Source organism: Eucalyptus grandis, chromosome 9 (assembly GCF_016545825.1).
Source record: "Eucalyptus grandis isolate ANBG69807.140 chromosome 9, ASM1654582v1, whole genome shotgun sequence".
Lineage (NCBI taxonomy): Eukaryota > Viridiplantae > Streptophyta > Magnoliopsida > Myrtales > Myrtaceae > Eucalyptus > Eucalyptus grandis.
In genome coordinates this window covers 9,565,641-9,585,836 of record NC_052620.1, presented here as the reverse complement: position 1 = coordinate 9,585,836, position 20,196 = coordinate 9,565,641, and the positions used below count along the sequence as shown (strand labels likewise).

The 20,196-nt window shown below is 39.7% G+C and overlaps 1 pseudogene; it reads right to left on the bottom strand.

Annotated features, from left to right (window-relative positions):
* The window catches only part of LOC120288380, a 51,111-nt pseudogene extending 37,395 nt beyond the window's left edge, over nucleotides 1-13,716 (bottom strand).
* Nucleotides 13,717-20,196: the final 6,480 nt, after the last annotated feature.

Here is a 20,196-nt window from a genome sequence, read left to right as displayed (position 1 = left end):
TCATGATTGTAATACGAAGATGACAGCTTTCTTTGATATAGACTATGCTACTTGCCTGATGACCAAAAGATCTATTACTGGTTTCTACATCAAGTTGGGAAAGTCATTAATCTCATGGAAAACGAAGAAGCAATGAACTATGTCATTATCATCAGCCGAATCAGAGTATCGAGCCATGGCAAAAACTACTTGTGAAGTGGTTTGGATTCGAGGATTGCTCTTAGATCTTGGGTTACAGGTTAGTAGACCAGCTGAATTATTTTGTGACAATGATGCTACACTCAAATTGGAAGCAAATCCAGTCTTTTATGAAAGAACGAAATATATAGAAGTTGATTGTCATTTCACACGAGATAAGATTAGAGAAGGAGTCCTCATAACAAAAGGAATTGGAACGATGGATCAACCTACAGACATCTTCACTAAGCCACTATGTCAGAGACAACATACTTATCAACATACTTATCTATTGAGCATGCTAGGTGTCCTTGATATATATATAGGCCACCAGCTTGAGGGGGAGTGTTGGAGATACAATTGAAGATTGTGATCGTGGATCGTGATTGTGACATTGATCCTAATTGCGGGCTAATTGATTTATTCAATATATAATAGTTTTAGTAAATAGGAAATTTTTAATTCTTTGTATATTATTTCATTTTCTTTTCTTTCATTCTTTCACTATAAATGAATTAATGTACTTGTATACAGATCAATCAATATACGGAGAAATTTCCTCATTTTTCTTGCATTTCTTGTCAAAGAAGATTGAATGCATTAAGAAGTGAAGCGACTAGAGCTTCAAAATGGAGGAGGAGGAGAAGACACAAAGGGGAAGTGCAAAGCCTGACTAGTGAAGTAAGAGAATTGGCTTGTGAAGACTAAGAGAGAGAAGAGCGCCGCAACGCACATCAAGTATAGGATCATGAGATTCCTTGTTGCTACTAGACAACAATGGCTTGTGAAGTCTCATTTCAAGGCCATATTCAACGAGGCCTTGCCTAGCCACGATGAGGCCGAGCCTCACCAGCCAAAGGAAGAAGGGAAGAAAAAAAAAAAGAAAGAAAAAAAGGAAAAAGAAAAGAAAAGAGAAATAAATAATTAAAAAAAATTAAAATATTATTAACTTATCCATGTTAGCACCAACCGTATCATGTAAGATGATTGATGTCCATGTCAGCGAAAGATTTATGACTCAATTGGCACAAATACAAAAGGTTTATGACTCAATTGGCAAAAAAAGAAAAAAAAAGTTTATAGCTGAATTGACACAATTATAACAAATTTAAGAAATTTTTGGTAATTTCTCCCATGATGGCAACTTAGTAAACTTCTCTTGTCGTGTTTTCTCAAATTGAAAGTTTTATGATTTGACCGGTTTGCCCACACTTATTGACCACTTCTAATTTGTTTTTATGGCTTTCCAAGTGAAAATTTAAAATAAAATATTATTTAAGTTTCAAAAAATTATATATGACTCAATTTTTTTATGTCGGAATATTTTGAAATATTATTTTAGTCAAAGTATGGATCCTGCAAGATTTACAATAATTCAAAATTTTAAAAATAGAAGTCAATCCAGAAAGGAGTTTTTCCATATGAATGGAGAGATAACACTAATGATACGTAATATCCCATGAATACTGACGAGTACTAGTGCTACACCTATGGAAGAATAAATTAAGTCTTGTAGTCTACACAACTAATAATACTCATTGTAAAATGTTCACCCCTTACTTTTGCATGATGGAAGTCTTTACCTCCATTCAATTAAAGTCAATAATACACAACTTCATAAGTGACGATTGTGTCATGCACACTAAATACCATTGGTTCACGGGGTGCGTTTGGTAATTGGCTAAATAGTAACTAATTTTTTTTTTTTTTTGGTTACAGGGAATAAATTTGGAACATAAATCAATTTGGTAAATTTTTTATTCCTGAAAACAAAAATCAATTTTTTTTTTTAATTCTGGGAAATAGATTTGGAACAGAATCAAGAAGTAAAAAAAAAAAGCTTATTCTTTATTTTTTAGAACAATTTTAGAATTAAGCTTAATTTGTCTTCATTTCTTCTCTTTCCTTGTCTTCTTTTTCTTCCTTTTGACCCGTGGCCAACCCCTAGCGACATCTGTGACATTCCGATTTTCCAATTCTATTTTCAATAAATTGAGACGGGCATTTCGTTGGCACGCATATAGTTCTTTTCCTTGAGTCGGCCACTCATGTGAAAACTAATCTATCGATGAAGCCGTTAAGAAATTCTAATGCATCAGACTCGAGAATTTGACCAGGAAGCGATCTTTCGACCGAGCTAATCTGCAAGGGTCATTGCAGCACAATTAAAAATCAATTAGAGATCGGAGATAAGTCGACTCGACAGAGGCATGTGATTGGGTACCCTGTGTTCATATTTGAAACCTTAAGATTACCCTGACAACCGAAAGTCGCCAATGTTTCAAAGATGTACATTGTGGCTTGAGATGATCAACCATAGGTTGAATGCATAAAAATTTCTAAAGGCTACCCGGTAGGTTGGGCCGTGTTAGTATCTTGCCAAAGTGAAATTAACCGTAGAATTGAGATTGAATTCAAAAATTGGAAGTCTGGGTGTGTCATAAATCATTTTAGGAATATTGACTCATCTTTAGAAGATTTTTCATGTAAGTCGAGTTTTTCAGCAAAATAATCAAGGTATGATTAATTTGGTTCGGAAAATTGGTAAGCCCACTTTTGGTGGTATTTTTGAGATCAAAATAGTACTTTGGTCAAGTAAATATGTGAATTGAAGGATGACGACATTGGATTAGTTTTACGGACTTTAAATTGGTTCAATTAGAAGATAATTGAAGAATGTGATGTACAAAGTTTAGGAATTCGTGTGCCACGGCAGAGGATGGAATTGGACCCATTGAAGATTGTTGTGGGAGATTTGAAGTTAGTGGAGTATGACATAACTTGATGATGTCATGGTGGGCCATTTTGTTGGATTAAAGAAAAAGAAAAAGAAAAGAAATGGCCCCCTTCCTTCTCTCTCCTCCCTTTCTCTCTCTCGTCGACCCTCTCTCTCCTCCATCTCTCTTTGCTTCTTCGAAACCCAGCAACCGAAGAAGACTTGAACGGAAGCCAGCAGCCGTCGCTGCCTCATGCCGCACGCCGTCGCAGCCGCACCTCGCCGCTCGGACCTTCGCCTCTTCCCCCTCCTGCTGGCATCGAGTTCTTCTTCTTCTTCTTCTTTGGGTTCGAACGCACCAGCAGATCTGAGCACGCCGAGGCTGGCTGTAGCCTAGTCGAACCGCCCTCTACCGCTCGCGCGCCGTCCGCCGCCTCGCACAGCTGCTGCTCCTCGCTCACCCGCACTTAGCCGACGCCTAGCCATCCCCGTCTGTCTTGGTCCATGAGTTCCAGGAGCTGTCGGAGCTTGTCCCCACCACTGTGAGCCGCCGTTGACCTCCCCATCGGCCCATCCAAGCCCCACCAGTCTTCTCCGCCCATTTCTGACCTAAGCCGATGCCGATCTACTCCCTCTCGGCCCCAATCAGTAGCTGGAAAAATGGGTATGGCAACAGACGTTTGGCCCGTTTTGGTCAGCTTTTTGACCTCGGATGCTTGGCCCGCTTTGAAGGAAGTTGTTCCCCTCGGCGTCCCCGTCGTTTTGGTTCGCTCAGTTCGTTAATCGGGTGAGTTTAGTTCACTAAATCTTGATTAGACGGTTAATAATGCCCTAAGTGTGCTTAGTCTAAGTTAAGTAAGCTTAGGTGGTTAGTTTAGTTTATTTAATTGTGATTTAGATTAAGATGTTTGTTTAATTTAAAGCATGTTTAATTAAAGGCTAAGAGAGTTTATTTAATAATAAACCTTGATGGGACATAATAGGATTTTAATTTTGAATTATTTAATTGTTTCGAAATTCTGGAATTTATAATATTATATTATATTCCGAAATTAAAAAAAAAACGGAAATATTATTTTTGACCCTGATTGCTTAGAATTTCGTGCCGATCGCTGCTGTGTATTTAGAATTTGAATTTGATGATTGATTGTAGCAAATGGAGTGTGATTGCGATAAATAGAGATTCTTTTATAAAATCCCAAGTGTCAAAATTTGATGGAAGAACGACCGTATTTGACCACCTATTACAGGTTGTGCTCAGTGGGGCCGTGATTGACCATCTATTAAAGGTTATGTCCAATGGGGCTGTGATTGACTACTTATTAAATGTTGTGCCCAGTGGGGCCGTGATTAACCATCTATTAAAGGTTGTGCCTAGTGGGGCCGTAATTGATGACCTATTAGAGGTTGTGCCCAATAGGGCCATGATTGACCACCTATTAGAGGTCGTGCCCATCGGGCCGAGATCTACCACCTAATTAAAGGTCGTGTTGAGTGGGGCCGTGATTGCCACTGGTTGTTAAACTTTCCTATAGGGTCGTGATTGGAAGCAGCGATTGATTTGCTAGAATGACATGTAATCGGCCAAGTCGATTGATCGCTGAGACAATCCAAATGGTTGAATTGTTTTGATAATGTGATTGTGCCACAGTTATTTGGTTATCATAATTGCACGTGGTTGAATTATATAAACTGTGCTAACCTACAGATGAAGACTAATGCGAGGTAAGTCTTCTTGATGTTGTGGCTAGGCCACCCGGGGCGTATTTTCTTTCTAAAAGGGGTTTAGGGGGTTGAACTTGCTGAGACAATGTCTCATCCCGGTTGTGGGATTAAAATTTCAAGTCCCTGGTGGACGGAGCTGGCATATAACTTTGGTTGACCTTGAGGAGTTGCAGAAGTGAAGTCATAAGGATTGGAGAACGTGTCCGACTTGTAGGTCATAGGACAGTTCTTTTTTAAGAGCCGGTCTTTTGAAGACTTTTGGCCATAGACCTCGGTTTGTAATTCTGTTGAATTATGAGAGTGTTATGTTGTGGTTTTGTTTCCTACTTTTCTATCCCGTGTTTCATTGTCCGGAGTTTTATAATACGTTCCGCTTGCGCAATAATAAATGAATGGGGTCGGTGACACTACTTGAGAATGTCGCATTTGCATGGCCATTGTGGGATGTTGGCGCTCGAGATTTGGAGCGTGACAAAAATCAATTTTTTTTTTGGCTTAATACCCTAAAAAATCCCAAACCGGTACACCTGTGACAAATTTACCTCAAACTATTTTTTTGACCACCAAAAACCCAAAACTGGTATACATTTGACAAATTTATCCCAAATTGGTACACTTGTGACAAATTTACCTTCTGTTAGTTTTCGTTAAATTTTATTGTCAAATTATTAAGTTAAATTACACGTGACAGTTGACTAGTATATCGATTTAGGATTTTACGCATCGTTTGTCACAATTTACAATTTTTGTGATTTTTTTGTGGTATTAATCTAATTTAGCGGAGGGTATATTTGTTACAAATTTATCAGTTTGGGGTTTTTTGTTGTCGAATAAATTAGTTTAGGGTAAAATTGTCGTAAATATACCAGTTTATGGTTTTTTATAGTCAGTCGGGGTAAATTTGTCACAAGCATACCAGTTTGGGGTTTTTTATGGTCAAAAAAATAGTTTGGGGTAAATTTATCACATGTGTACCAGTTTTGGGTTTTTTTAGGGTATTAACCCTTTTTTTTTTGGGTACATAAGGTTTGGAATATAAATCCATTTAGTAAATTTTTTATTCCTAAAAACAAAAATCATTTTTTTTTATTATGGGAAATAGATTTGGAACATAATCAAGAAAAAAAAAGCTTATTCTTTATTTTTTAGAACAATTTTAGAATTAAGCTTAATTTGTCTTCATTTCTTCTCTTTCCTTGTCTTCTTTTTCTTCCTTTTGGCCCATGGCCAACCCCTAGCAACATCAATGAGGGCCGTGATTGGCGACTAGCCAGACAAGGGTCGATGACCTCATCGTAGCATCATCGGCCCCCAATGGTGTCGACCCATGGCGAGGCTCAATCTCGCCTCGATTGGGTGAGGTCGACCTTGCCCAGATCTGGCAAGGCCAAGCCTCATCGGGTCATCACTAGGTCAATATTGCCTAGCCAAAGCGATGCCGACCTAGTGATGGCCCAACGAGACTAAGCCTCGCCAGCAATAGGGTGAGGCTTGGGGCACCGACACTCTGGTGAGGTTGCTAGCGACTAGAGGAAGAAGAAGATGAAAAGAAAAAAAAAAAGAAAAAGAGAAGAATTTAATAAAATTATTAAAAGATTAAAAGAAAATGGTTTGGACTAGACATTTTAAGAGTTCTACCAAATGCATTTTTATTTTGGAAATATAAATTTTAGACAATCATCAAATGCTTTCAAATGCTCAAAAATTATTTCCAGAACAAAATAAAATAAAAAATCATTTTTAAATAGGAATTATTTTTAGAAACATAATGATTATCAAATGCACAAAGGATTGTGAGTCCATGAATGCAGTTTAATGCTTAACACTATCGCTTCTTATAAATATTCATTGGCTTTAGCACAGAAATGCATATATAATACCCACGAGTCAAAGCTAGCTTCTATCTATACATTTAAGAGACATGGACAAAAGTGGACTTTGAATGAACGAGTCCATAACGTGACATTATCACCTTTTTCTTTTAAGGAGGTTGCACAACTTCATAATTTATCATAAATAATTATCTGTGTTGGAAAAATAATATGTATGGGTTGTCGAACTTGTCCCCCAAAAAATTATCTGTCTTTTTGTTTTTATTTTATTTTTCTCTAACCGACATGAAACATTTGTCACGTGTTTGACTGCACTTATCAGTCACTTCTAATTTTGATTTTCATCCAAAAGTTGAAAATTAAAATTTTATTTAAGTTCTTAGAATTCTGAAAAAAATAATAATATAAGATTCTACATATCAATATTTGAACATTATGAAATATTTCAAGTAATTCAGATTAACTAAAAGTTGTCACTTTATTTGTTTCTTTTTTCTCTTCCCTCTTTCGTGGAAAGTACGAAAGCCGGCTGAGTAAGAAAAGGCAAAGGAGGTTTAGTTGAGGCCAATAGAGTAAGCATTCCTCCTTTCTAAAAAAAACAACATTTGAAACAAGTCAGACCGCGACAAAGTCTTATTAATATCAGACCTATACTAGTACCCAGTAACATGGTGGGGAATAGGACAAGTGCACAGTGGTTATACATTATTCATTCAAGTTAACTATATAGTAAAATTTGGTCTAGTTGAGTACAAATGATAAATTTACACTTTAGGCTATCTCTTCCTATTACAATATTTAAATATTAAGGTTGACACCAAAAAAATCTCAAACCAGTATACTCGTTCCACGTTTACTCCAAACTAATCTTTTTATCGTAAAAAATTTCAAAGTAAAACATCCGTGCCATATCTACTCCAAACTAATTTTTGTATCACATAGTGTCGTGATCTTACCATCCGCAATGTTAAGTTAATGACTTACTAAGTTTAGGATCCCAAGCTTACGAATTTGTAACTTATGGTCTGAGTTTTTAATCTGCAAATCATTTTTATTTAGGAATCGCCTATGATTGATTTGTGGTAAGTCAATTAAAAACCCAAGTAAGATATTGGAAGAACTACCTTACTCCTACGTAATCAGAGAAACTCAGATCCAAGACTTGATCATACTAGTTAATCAACTAATGCCTTTCGATAGATAATCTTGTTTAAACTTTGGGGTGTGACTTTTTTTTCTTTTTTTAATGGATTTTTTTGTGCATTTTTAGAGGAAACTACTCATAAAATATTTTTAAAGCTTGTTTCCTGATTTTTAGAAAAAAATCATTTCGAATTTTTTTATTTTTTTGAAAAACATTTTTAAAACATTTCTTTTAGAAATTAAATTTTAATCAGAAATTAGGGTCCCTGGCCGGGCCCTAAGGCCAGGTCCGAATATGGGTTGAAGAAAACCTTCGTGTCTGGGTCACAAAAAAGAGGAAAAAGGCATGAAATGAAGCGGGCTCATTTACTTGGAGCCCAATCCGCTTCTAATGAGGGAAGCCCAACAGTGAGCACTCCAATCACGATTAGAAACAAGCCCAGATCCATCACACCAACTCGAATCCAACGCAAGTCCACGTTCACATTAGCTAGATTGTGGCATCCCAAAAAAATTCAAGACAAGCTCTAAAGTGTATTAAAGCCCATAATTAGGTAACGAAATTACCTATGATTTATGCTTTAGCCATTAGTCTCCTCTTAAGACTAAGTGATATATGTTTGTGTTCATGAGATTTTAAATTAGATAAATTAATGAGAATAATCTATGCTTGGCTATGCACTTTATAGACTAAGTTCCTATAAATAAAATGTTACAAGATTTTGGCCATGTGGAATTTAGTAATTAAATTCTTAAAAGAAAGAATTAAAGATGAATAATTGAAAGGGAAATTATGGGTTTAATTAGGTTGGGCCTTAGGCCCAAGAGTATGGATTTTGGAGGGCCAAATGGTCGGTCCATTGGAGCCAAGGAGGGGCTGTCGACCAGCCCATTTGCTGGCCCGAAGCCCAGCCGAGAATGAAGCCCATTAACCTTGCATGCCCTCCAACACTTGTTCTCTCCTTTTTGCCACCTGTTCTCCTCATGAGAACACTTGTCCCCCATGCAAGAAAAGAATGCATGCAAATATATAAGCCACCAAAAAGAAAGAGAGAGGGAGAGAGTGGCTGGTTTTGAGAGAGTGAGAGAGAGGGAGAGAGTCGCCGAGAGAGAGTGAGATGTGAGAGAGAGGGAGGCCGAGGAGGAGGAGGAGCTCGTCGCCGCCCGCACGCCGTTCGTCCGTCGCCGGTGTGCCGTCCGTGTGCTCGTATTTGCTCGGTCTTAGGGGCAAGTTGGGACTGATTTCCACCTTTGCATGTGTGCCTTGCATGTATGATTTGTTTGTGGTAGGTTTCGGATCATAGGGAAGGCAAAAATCGGAGCTAGAATGTGGCTGTTCTTGACTTTGCACGCTGATTTCGTGAGATCCGCCTGAAACAGAATCTTGTGAGAGCTTGCATTCATGTTTTGAGTTCTATTTTGACTTTTATCTCTTCATAAAAGTTGTAGATAATATCTTGAACTACAACATAATGAAATTTGGTACAAAATGATGGAGATTTGTGGGGTCAAACTCTCATCCTACGGAGACACCAGATCTGGAACGATTTCACTGACCTTTCGGTGGATTTGTGGTTACATGTTGATTTGCACTAAGAATATCTCTTCGATTTCTTCATGAAAGTTGTATGGGACATATTAAAATACAACATACTCAAATTTGAAGTAAAATGAACAAGTATAACTTAGTAAATCGACCTACTCTTGAAGACGGTAAATCTGGAGACGTGGTACAGGACACCCGAGATTTCATGGACCCATATGATGACTATACTCTGGATATTTGACTTGGATCCCTTCATGAAATTTGTAGAGAACATCTTGAAGTAAAATATATCAAAATTTTAGAGGAAACGAAGAAGAATAGGTAGGTGAAGACTCAGTATTTCGGAGAAGCATGCACTGGACGTTTCGGTGTTAGATCCAGAAGCTTCGTGTGACTGTAGAAAATAATCTAAAAATAATTTGGCTTGGAAGTCTACATGAAAAATATACTTTAGTGTCTTATATATAACCTGGTAAAATTTCATAATTTTCGGAGGTCGTTCGGGTATTTTAATCGAATTATTTCGAAAACTGCACATTCTGTTTCTATCCGAAATTGCATGGTGTATTTGTGTGAATTGTATCTTCTTGTGTGGAACTCTATTGGGCATGTATTTTTCATGAAATTATTATCTTATTGTCTTGCCTATCATATGCCTTGATTTCATGATTTTTGAGAAGCATATGGATATTTAATTTAAATATTTTCTAAAATAGTATATGCTGGAATTTTGTAAACTTCGAAAAGGCATGAAATATGGACCATTTTAAATTGCATGGACTCCATGAATTGTATTGTTATAGATGACGGCGTCTTGCTGCATGTACGATAATGATTTGAGATGCGTGTATGAATTCAATGATGAATATGATCTTGGTTGCCATCACATCGCATGCCATGCTGAAATTGAGCCATAATTGTGAATGTGAAATTGAAAATGAGATGTATAAGAACATGCATCGTGGTGATGAGAAGACCATCGGAGGTGTGAGCCAATGATTCCCCGAGAGTGTCGGGATGCCCGGTGGTATACGGTACGTAATTCCAGGAGAGGCCTGGTGGTATGTCGGTACATAATTCCGGAGGGCAGGGGAAACCATTTTCATGGCGAGCCCCGGAGATTCCCCGGGAGTGTCGGGATGCCCGGTGGTATACAGTACGTAATTCCAGGGGAGGCCTGGTGGTGTGTCGGTACATAATTCCGGAAGCCCCGGAGGTTTGTGCCCGGGGGGATGCCTCTCGATGCTAGTTGGGATGCGAGATGCTTGGCCAGGGAGTGTAAATGCCGGAAGCCTCGGAGGTTTTTGCCCGAGGGGATGTCTCGTGATGCCAGTTGGGATACGAGATGCCCGGAATGTGGGGGGCCGGATGCCCGGTGGCCTTAAATGGTTGAATGCCGGAGGTTTCTCGCAATGCCAGGATTGGGCGCGAGTGATGAATGTGGGATGCAAACATTGGACCCGGGAAAGAGAAATGTGGCGGTTCAAAATGAAATTGAAATTGAATTATGCATGATGATATATGCATGATATGATGAGATGTGCATGGATACATGGTAATGATGATGGTACATGTGATATGATGATGTTACATGCATGGATGCATGGTAATGATGATGGTACATGTGATATGATGATACGATGATGATGTTACATGCATGAACGCATGGTAATGATGATGGTACATGTGATATGGTGGTATGATGATGATGTTATACGCATGGATGCATGGTAAGGATGATGCCATATGTGACATGATGATGGTAAGTGTATGATATGATGGTGATGTTTGTATGATGATGATGGTACATGAGGTATGATGACATGTGCATGATGCCATGGTATGTTGTGCATGGATGCTTGTATGACATGTGATGCTATGATTGTGATGATTGCATGGCATGATGTATTGAGTGGTTTATTGGTCCTTTACCTGCTGAGTGGTTGTACTCACCCCTTTTGGGGAATAACATTTCAAACTAGATAATATACCTCTGCTGCCACTGCTACTAGTAGATGAATCAAGTGGTTGGTTATGATTGAAAGAAGGGGGATAGCAAAGGGAGGAACTTTTGGATGCCGACACTGATCGATGGACTTTAAGTATTCGACTGTTGGAGAATATGTCGATCATCCTTTGAAGTGTAGCCGAGTATAGAAGACTACGGCATTTTGATGTACCGACTAAAGATGTCCATCTGCTTTATGTAAATAAACGTGTTCGGCTTTAACTTATATAAGATATTTAGTAGGTGTGCATCGTTTTCTAAATATAGGGAATTGAGTTGTTGGATGTGCTTCCGTATATAAATTGCGCAAAGGACTGATGAAAAAAAAATGTGTAAACCCCCAGGTTGTATGGACCCGCTGCGATTGGAATGGTATCAGAGTGACATGTTATTAGGAAAAGTGAATGGTAAGCGAACTATGGTGACCCTAATCAGATCGGGGGCCGTCGAGGGGTGCCACATAGATAGCGCCCAAAATTACTAAACTTCTCTCTTTCCCCTTCAAGTCCTCATAGGGGCTGTTTGGTAACGTCCCAAATAGTACCCGATTCGGATTTTTTGTTCTTGGTAGTAGTTTTGGAACAAAATCGTGTTTGGTAAAATTTTTGTTCCTAGGAACAGATTTGGAGTGGAATCAAGAATAAAAAAAGTTGATTTTTGTTCCGAAAACAAATTTGAGAATCAAAACTAACTCTTCTTCTTCTTTCCTTCCGCCATCCTGTGACCACCATCCGCCGCCGCCTGGCGCCGCCGTCCGCCACTGCCGGTCGCTGTCTGCCGGTCCGGCGAGCTCGCCAGAGGCTCTCCAAGCTAGAGTGAGCTTCGGTGAGCTCGCCGGGGCTAGGCAAAAAGAATCGTTACCAAACGCATCCATAATCAATTTTCTAGCTTTCTTTTATTTTCTTTTGTTTTCTTTTACTTTAATTTTTTTTTCTTTCATCCCCTTCCTCTTCCCGCCATGTCTTCGGCTGCGTTTGGTTCAAGCATTTGCAATGGGCTTTGAGTCCAATGCAAATGAAAGCTCAAAGCTACTTGGGGAAAATGCGGTTGTGTTTGGTAAAAAATTTTGCAAATGGACTTTGAGCTGAATGTGCGTTTGGTAAAAAAACTTTTGCAAGGGCTTTGATGGGTGTTATTTTATTTTATTTTATTTTGAAAATTCAGCTAAACCATTCGCCGGACCGGCGAAGGGTCAGGGTGGCCGGTGAGCCGAGATCGGCGTCGGCGACCTCCGGCGAGGGTCGTGCGACCTAGCCGAGGGCCGCCGGAGGTCGCCCGACCTCGGGTGACCCTCGGCGAGGGTCGCACGACCCACGGCGAGGGTCGCGCGACCCAGCCCGAGGGCCGCCGAGGTCGCCCGACCTCGGGCGACAGGTCGCTCGACCCGGGGCCGCGCGACCCGGGCGACCGCCGCCCGGGTCTCGCGGTCGCGGCGGCCCTCGCTTGGGTCTCGCAAAGGTCGCGCGACGGCGAGGGCTGCTGCAGCCGTGAGACCCGGGCGGTGGTCGCCGGGTCGCGCGGCCCTTGGGTCGAGCGACCCTGGGTCGTCCGAGGTCGGGCGACCTCCGCGGCCCTCGGGCGTGTCGCACGACCCTCGTTGGAGGTCGCTCGACCTCGGGCGACCTCGGCCGACTGCTGGCGGCGGCCGTCGCCCTTCGCCGGTCCGGGAAGGGCTGCTCCTTTTTCATTTAAAAAATAAATAAATACATGGGTAATAACGGAAATATAAAAAATTAATGAGGGTAGTTTAGGAAGAAAAAAATGCTTTCAGCATTTCCAAGGATTGACTTTCATTTGAAAGCTCCTTGAGATTGGTTGCCAAACGCCCTTATTTTGGCTGAAGGGGCTTTGGGGGCTGAATAGGCTTTCTAAATGCCCATCCAAACACACCCTTCTTCCTTGGACTTCACCGAGACCATGCCGAGAACTTCCCTTTCTGGTGTTTCGCCAAAACAACCCGTCCCCTGACCGACAACGCCTCCCACCAATGCTTCCGGCGACCACTACCGCCGAGTCAATTGAGGGGACCCACGTCGGGCATTTAAGAAATAGGCTCAAGCCAAAACCGACCCCAATCAGCAAACAAGACTAAGGATAAACAGAGAAAGGCACGAGCAGCCTGGGCCCGCGAACCTCGCTGCTACAGTTCGAGCAAGACGGGCGAACAGGGGAAACAGGCTTACCTTATGGATGAGGCGTTGCCGGCTGCAATCTCAGCTGGTCGGGAAGAGTGGGCTTGACTGGACGTCACCCGGAAACCCGTAGCTTTGGGGGAATGGAAATGGGAGAGTGCATAGCTTCTCGGCTGCTCCGATCGGTGGCCCAAGTCAAACGTAGGCGCAGCCGGACGCATTTGGGGGGCGATTAATGGAGGTCTCCAGAGAACGTCGAGTGGGAAGCCGCCGTGATGGACCAGAACTCACCTCTCTTTCCCGAGGATCTCTCCCTTATCCCCACTTCCAAATCTCTCCCGATCTCCTCCTTTTGTAGGGTCGGACGACCCACTGCTTGTACGTGGGAGCACGTCGGCTCGCTGGTGGCCGCACGTCTGGCCGGCTCCTCCAGTCATTTCGCCCACCTGCCCCCTTTGTGCCTGCTCTGCTCCTATGCTGTCCTTGTTTGCGTGAGGTGCATAGGAGGAGGAAGGAGGGGCCGGGCTGCGCTGGACCGGCTCAGGTGGAGATAGAAGAGGGGAAAAGGGGCCTCTGAGCCCTCGTAGGCCTTTTTATAATAATAGTTTTTTTTAAAATTAAGTTTTTTTCTATCTATCCAAAATGCAATAAAAGAATGGAAAATAAAAACAAAGTTTAATAGATGCAAATAATATTAATGCCTTTGTGATGCGCTATTCAACGTAAATATTTTTGGGTAGGGCCAAATTGGTCCCTAACTTTTCATGTAATTTAATTCTAATTATTTAGTCAAAATTTAGGTGTCAACATATAGTATGTCAAAAACTAGTATATTAGCACCACATTTATCCTAAATTAATCTTAGATTGAGAATTCTATTAATTTTGCCTTAAAAGCTCCCTCAAGTTTCGAAAATATGATAATAATCCCTTTCTATGTCATGAAAATTAATTTGGGGGTGAAGATAGTACAGGTGAACCAGTGTATCATATTAATTTGGGGTAAATAATTTTGCGTGATATACATTACGCTATTTAGAATCTAATTTCCTATCTTCTCTTTCCTCTGGGTCTCAATATTTTGTCACAAATGACAAATCCATATTGTCACCAAAAGTAATTGTCGCGACCTTCTTAGAGATGGGCCACCCAAGGGAAAGTTAATAGATTACTAAACCCAAAAAATTAGCGCTTCTCTCAAGCCCCTACCATCCGCAACTTTTAGGTTTTAATTTATGCAAGTAAGTTTATTCAAGAGTTGTCACTAATCAATTGGAAAGTTAATTAAATACCTAAATAAAGTGTGTGAGATAATTTTACTTCTGCGAATAAGAGATTAATGGATATGGGAACTTGATTACGGTATATAAATCGAATGCCTTTTTTGGTACCTTTTCTCTTAATTTCAAAAATATATTATAACCAATCTTGATCAATTTTAACTCAAGTCACTAATGAGAACTGATCATACGGTTGCATAGACAAGAATTTAATAGCCAATAATAAAATCTAATAAAGAAATTGCCAAAGATAGGTTAGGAATGTAAATACTTCAAGCAAGCAAAAAGCCCATTAATTGCAATGCATCGAATGTTTTGCAAGATATTAACTTAAATATGCATGTATGTGCTAAACATGATTAATAACATCTAATTCTCTTTTTTGTTTAATATCAATATGATTTAGTTCAAATGTTATAACTACATGAATTCTAATCTAACATGCATTGATCCTAATTTCCTAAATGACATGCAAAATATATCAAAATGTAATGCTACTTATATGCAAGGGAAAAATCCAAATAAAAGTCTAAAGTGAATTTTGTGTCAAATAAAAGTATGAAGTGACCATGATTGCTTCAAATAAGTACTTGAAGTGACTATGGTTGTTTCAAATAAGGATTTGGCCAATCAAGGGCGTTTTCATCCAAATACAATTTTAATTTTAAAGTATTTTTTATTCTTTTGTTTTCTTTTTTTCTTTTTTTTTTTTCTTTTTTCTCCTGGCAAAGGTTGACGAGGGCTCGGGGATCTTCACCGATTACGGCAATGGTGGCCTCACCTAGGGCGAGGGTCGCCTTGCTTAGGCAAACCTGTCCCTTATCGATCGGCTGGTGAGGGCCAACCTTGCCTTTGGTTGCAAGGGTGGCCTCCCGAGGGCGAGGTCGTCTCTTGATTGTGATCGGCAAAGGCAACCTCCCTAACCATCGATGAAGAAAAAAGAAAAACTAGAAAAAGGAAAAAAGAAAGAAAAAAGGAAATTTTTTAAAAAGTAAATAAATGCCATTCACTAGCTGAAATGTTATGCATTTATTTGAAATAATGTCAATTTCAAGCCTTTATTTGAGAAAATGAAGGCACTTCATATTCTTATTTGGAATTTTCTCTATATGCAATTCTAATAACATGAGATAAGTTTAATTATGAAATAAACACTATTATTTAAAGTACGTGAGAGTTTTTTTTTTTTTTCTTTTAATGAAAAGCTTGACTCTAAGACGCTAACTTGGCTTAAGTGATTTTTATTATAGAATAATATCTTATTGATGCAATGTTGACATTTCTTCTTCTTCTTTTTCATTAAATTAGGAAGCTACCTAAACTATATGATTACCTAATTTAAACTACGAAATAACTTATTACATCCTAATTTAAATTAGGGAATTTCCTAAATTACTATATTTACTCTAGATATGCATTTCTAGGATAGGAAATAAGTAATGAATGCAATTTATCTTAACATGCAATGCAATTTTTTTTTTTTTTTGTATTTCAAAAATAGGAATATTTACTAGGCATGTGATATAACAAAACCCACATAATCAAATATTCACCACAATCCAAAATTGGAAACAAACGTAATCGACAACTCAATCTTAATTATAAAGATTGAATTCTCAATTATATGCATGACTCAAATAGGAAATTTCATAATTGGGATAATGCCTAAAAAAATTTCACCAAAGCAAGTCAGAATCAAATAATCCAAGTTAGGTAATTGATATTCAAATTGGGTATGGATTAGGAAATTACCTAAATTGTTTATCAATTCAGCAATATGTGGTTGTGGTGAAGGACTAAGTGACCGGCACAACTAAGCTTTAAAACAATAGTGATTTTCGTATGGTTGATAAGAGTATATGGCCTTTTTATTCTCTTCTTAGGTTTGCATTTATGTGATGTAAACCATCACTAAAGATTTAACGATAGGGACTCGAGTTCAGGACACACTTTCTATGTCATAAGTGTTTTGACTTTGTGGCTCTACGAGTGCATGTGGTACTTCATCGAAGTCCCCTATACTCAGAAGGGACATCACATACTGATGTCACGGTAGAGGCGTATTTTGCGTGCTCTGTGGTCTCTTGCTATCGATTCCAATGGTCTCTTTATTAGGGCACTCCCGAAGCATCCCATAATTTTATCTTCTAATGAGTTTAATGTGCCTACTTACCTTGGGCTATAAGCTAACAAAGGGTACCAAGCAATCTTGCAAGTTTCAGTTTTCCCATTGGCCTAGACTGACTGAGAGCAGGCCAGAGAAGTAATTTCTACCAAAGAGAGGAATGACTATAGGCAGGGAACTTACTTTTATCCTTTCTTTTGTTGAAGAATAATGTTGCTTCTCGCGCATTGGTGCTTGCTGTGAAAGTGGTTTTCATAATCTCGAAATTCCTTTTCACCTAAGTTCATGAAGATGTTCTTTTTTCGGGTTTGCACACTGGGATGAGCCTTCATTGTTTTTTGAATCTCGTCTTTGATCGCAAGAGCTGGGGCTATTCTACGGTACATCGGTGGATCCTTTTCTGACGAATCGGGCAATGTTATACCGGTGGTACATGTCTTCTCTGGCCACATAGCTCTCGTCTAGTCAACCGAATAGGTTGTTGCATTGGAATTCCTGGACGGCAGGCCTATCCCGCATTCTAAGAATTAGATGAGATCATAATTGCCTTTTATCTAGATATAAACATATTACAAATGCATTCATCATTATGAGTCAAGCTCAAGTCTCGTGTGCATAATTTTATTGACTTCCTTGGTACGCTGAGCAAGGATGCATTGGTGTTGCTATTGAAGATTTTGCTTGACAATGTTGCAGGAGGCTTGACGTTGATTATGAAGCCGCCATAGTGTCGGGCAGGGACTGGAAAATCTACAAAAAGAAAAAAACTCAATGGTCACAGGAGTGCAGGAGGGTGTCTGAGTTGCTGGGGCGCTCCGGAATCTTGCTGAGCAGCCATCGGAGCTACTAGGTGACGGCAAAGTGTGGCGGCATGGCAAGAAGCTAGTGGTGTCACCGGGGGCGTGATCCGGGAGCATCCAATGTAGCTCCATCGACCAACTCAGAACCATCAATGTTCTGGAATCACTCGCCCCATCACGCATTGGGAGGCTTATAGGAGCGTTGAGGTGGTCACTGAAAAGCTAGGAACTCCCATGAATTTGCCGGCAAGAGGTGGCTCTGGGTTCGTGTTCACGGGAAACACCAAAAGCTCGCAAGAAAATTGTCGTCGCTGCTGGTAAGAATGCTACTGGATGTGGGCAACAGCGTCGGGAAGAAGCTGCAGTGGCGGTTCAAGTGTGAGGCGCGGAGAAGATTTGTGGAGTGGCGGTCTCTTTTGTTTGTTGTGAACTGGTAAGAGTCTTTCGGGTGCAGAACCAGGAACGTGTATTTCAAAAATGAATAAAATAAAATATTTTTATCATTTATAATAATAAATAAATTAAAATATTCTCTTTATACACAAAAATATTTAAATATAAATTATTATTAATACTGAAAAATTATTGACTAATTATTTCATATGACACGACTAATTATTTTTAAGAAAATATTTTATAAATTATTTATTTTCCGTCAAACAAAAGTACCCAAAAACCTAAATATATGCCTTGTGAGAATTTTTCCCACTGTTCTTTTTCTAGTTTGCATGGTCAACGTCAATAAACGAAGCCTTGAGAATCATAAAATAATCCACCCTTCCATCAATTCTCTTTTGACTTTCTTATTTGTATTCCTTTTCTCTCATTTTTGACATTCAAGGGATATACTAATCCGCTTATATTGAAATATTCTCTTCCTCTTATTCCCTCGATTGTGATATTATATAAAAAGCTCTCTTTCAATTATGCAGCACTCTCATGTTCATCTAAGTACGGGTGAACACAATTCCATAATAGAACCGGCAGGATATCCAAGGTAGATTTTAGGTTCCAAAAATGGATGAATTTGCTCAGACTGGTAGGTTCATGGTTCTAGGTAGAACTTAAAACTAGAATAAGTCCGTGTTTTCCTTTGTTCCATGTCATCGTGCAATCTTATAGTATTCCATAGTGTCCGATGATGAGTATGTAATTTGAAACCACTAGTCTGAGCTTCCATTTTCAGTGATATCCAACTTTTACCTTGTTAATGTTCTATATTCTTTTGTCTAAATATTATTTGAGGTAAATAGATTGTAGCAAATAGTAGTCATTAGAGGTGATGATTCAAGGTACATTTGGTTCAGCATTCCCAATGGGCTTCAACCTCAAAAGCCTTTTGGGAAAATGATGGGTTATTTGGCAACCCATTCCAAGGAGCTTTCAGTCAAATGCTAGCCTCTTGGGAAAGCTGAAAGCTCAATGGCCAAATGTTGAAACTAAATTTCTTCTAAAACTACCATCACCAATTTTTTAATTTTCCAATTTTTTCCTCATTATTATTTATCTTTTCTTGAGAAAGGGCAGCCATCAAGGATGGCTGGCGAGGGCAGTTGACGAGGGTTGATCGGGCTTAGGAAGGGTGGACGAGAGGCTGGCAAGGCCCTAGTGAAGTCATGGGTCACGCGACCTCTGGCGATGGCCATCGGCGCTAGCCAAATCTTGCTGGTGGCCTTAGCTTGTGACATCCACGTTTTATACCCTCTTTCTCAGCCACAAGAAGTGGTGTAAGGATCGATACACCAATTACGAAAATAGGCCATGAATCGATTCAAGGAACAGTCATGGACCAATTAGCCGATCGAGAAAAGTGATTAAGGCACGATGTATATTCGACAGAGTATTCAACCATGGATTGGTTGCTCAATGGTAAGGATCGATTGTAGGATGATCACGTACAATCATTGATCGACTAGTGGATGATTATGAATTGATTATGCACAGTTGCATATCGATCGTGGGTAGTTCCACACGATCACTATACAAGTCACGAACGATCATAGATCAATTCCGTGCGATCGTGTACCAAGTCAAGTTGATCGATCTCACATAATTACATGACAATTGAGGGTCAACCATGGATTGATTAAACTCAAATGGGATCAATTCCAAACCTAGCTAGGCTACATGAGGGTTGAACAAATTGCTAACTTAGTTTTGCTAATTCATCTGGGGTACGTTGGACCCTGTTCAATTGTGAAATGGCCACAAACCTCGATCTGGATAAGGGTGTTGATCGTGGACAAATATGAGATATTCCCGTTTTGTTACGGCAACACCCAATTTAGTTCTTTCTCATTAGTGCCTTGAATTTTGGAAGTTATCTAATTAAAGAGCAAAAGTCAACTTCAAGTCTTCTAGGATAAGTCTTCTAGAAGATCATGTCCACCCCAAGTCAAGGCTTCTTAAGGATAAGCCTTTTAGAAAAGAACAAGTCCACCTAAGTCAAGAAAAGCAGATGACAGAGTGTGGATAGGAAAGAGCATGATGTGGGCATCGAGCCATATCGATGAGGAGGTGCTAGGGACTCGTTGTCTATACTGACTGGTTCGATCACTTGAGCGTGGGCCAAGCAATTCAGGCGAGTTGTTGGCATCACGATTTGTGATCTTTGGTATGGAGATGACCTTTGATCAAGTCTTGAAGAATCTTGGAAATCTTGGCGCAATTTAATTATTTGGAGTGGCATTAACCGAGCTATTGACCCAAGTCG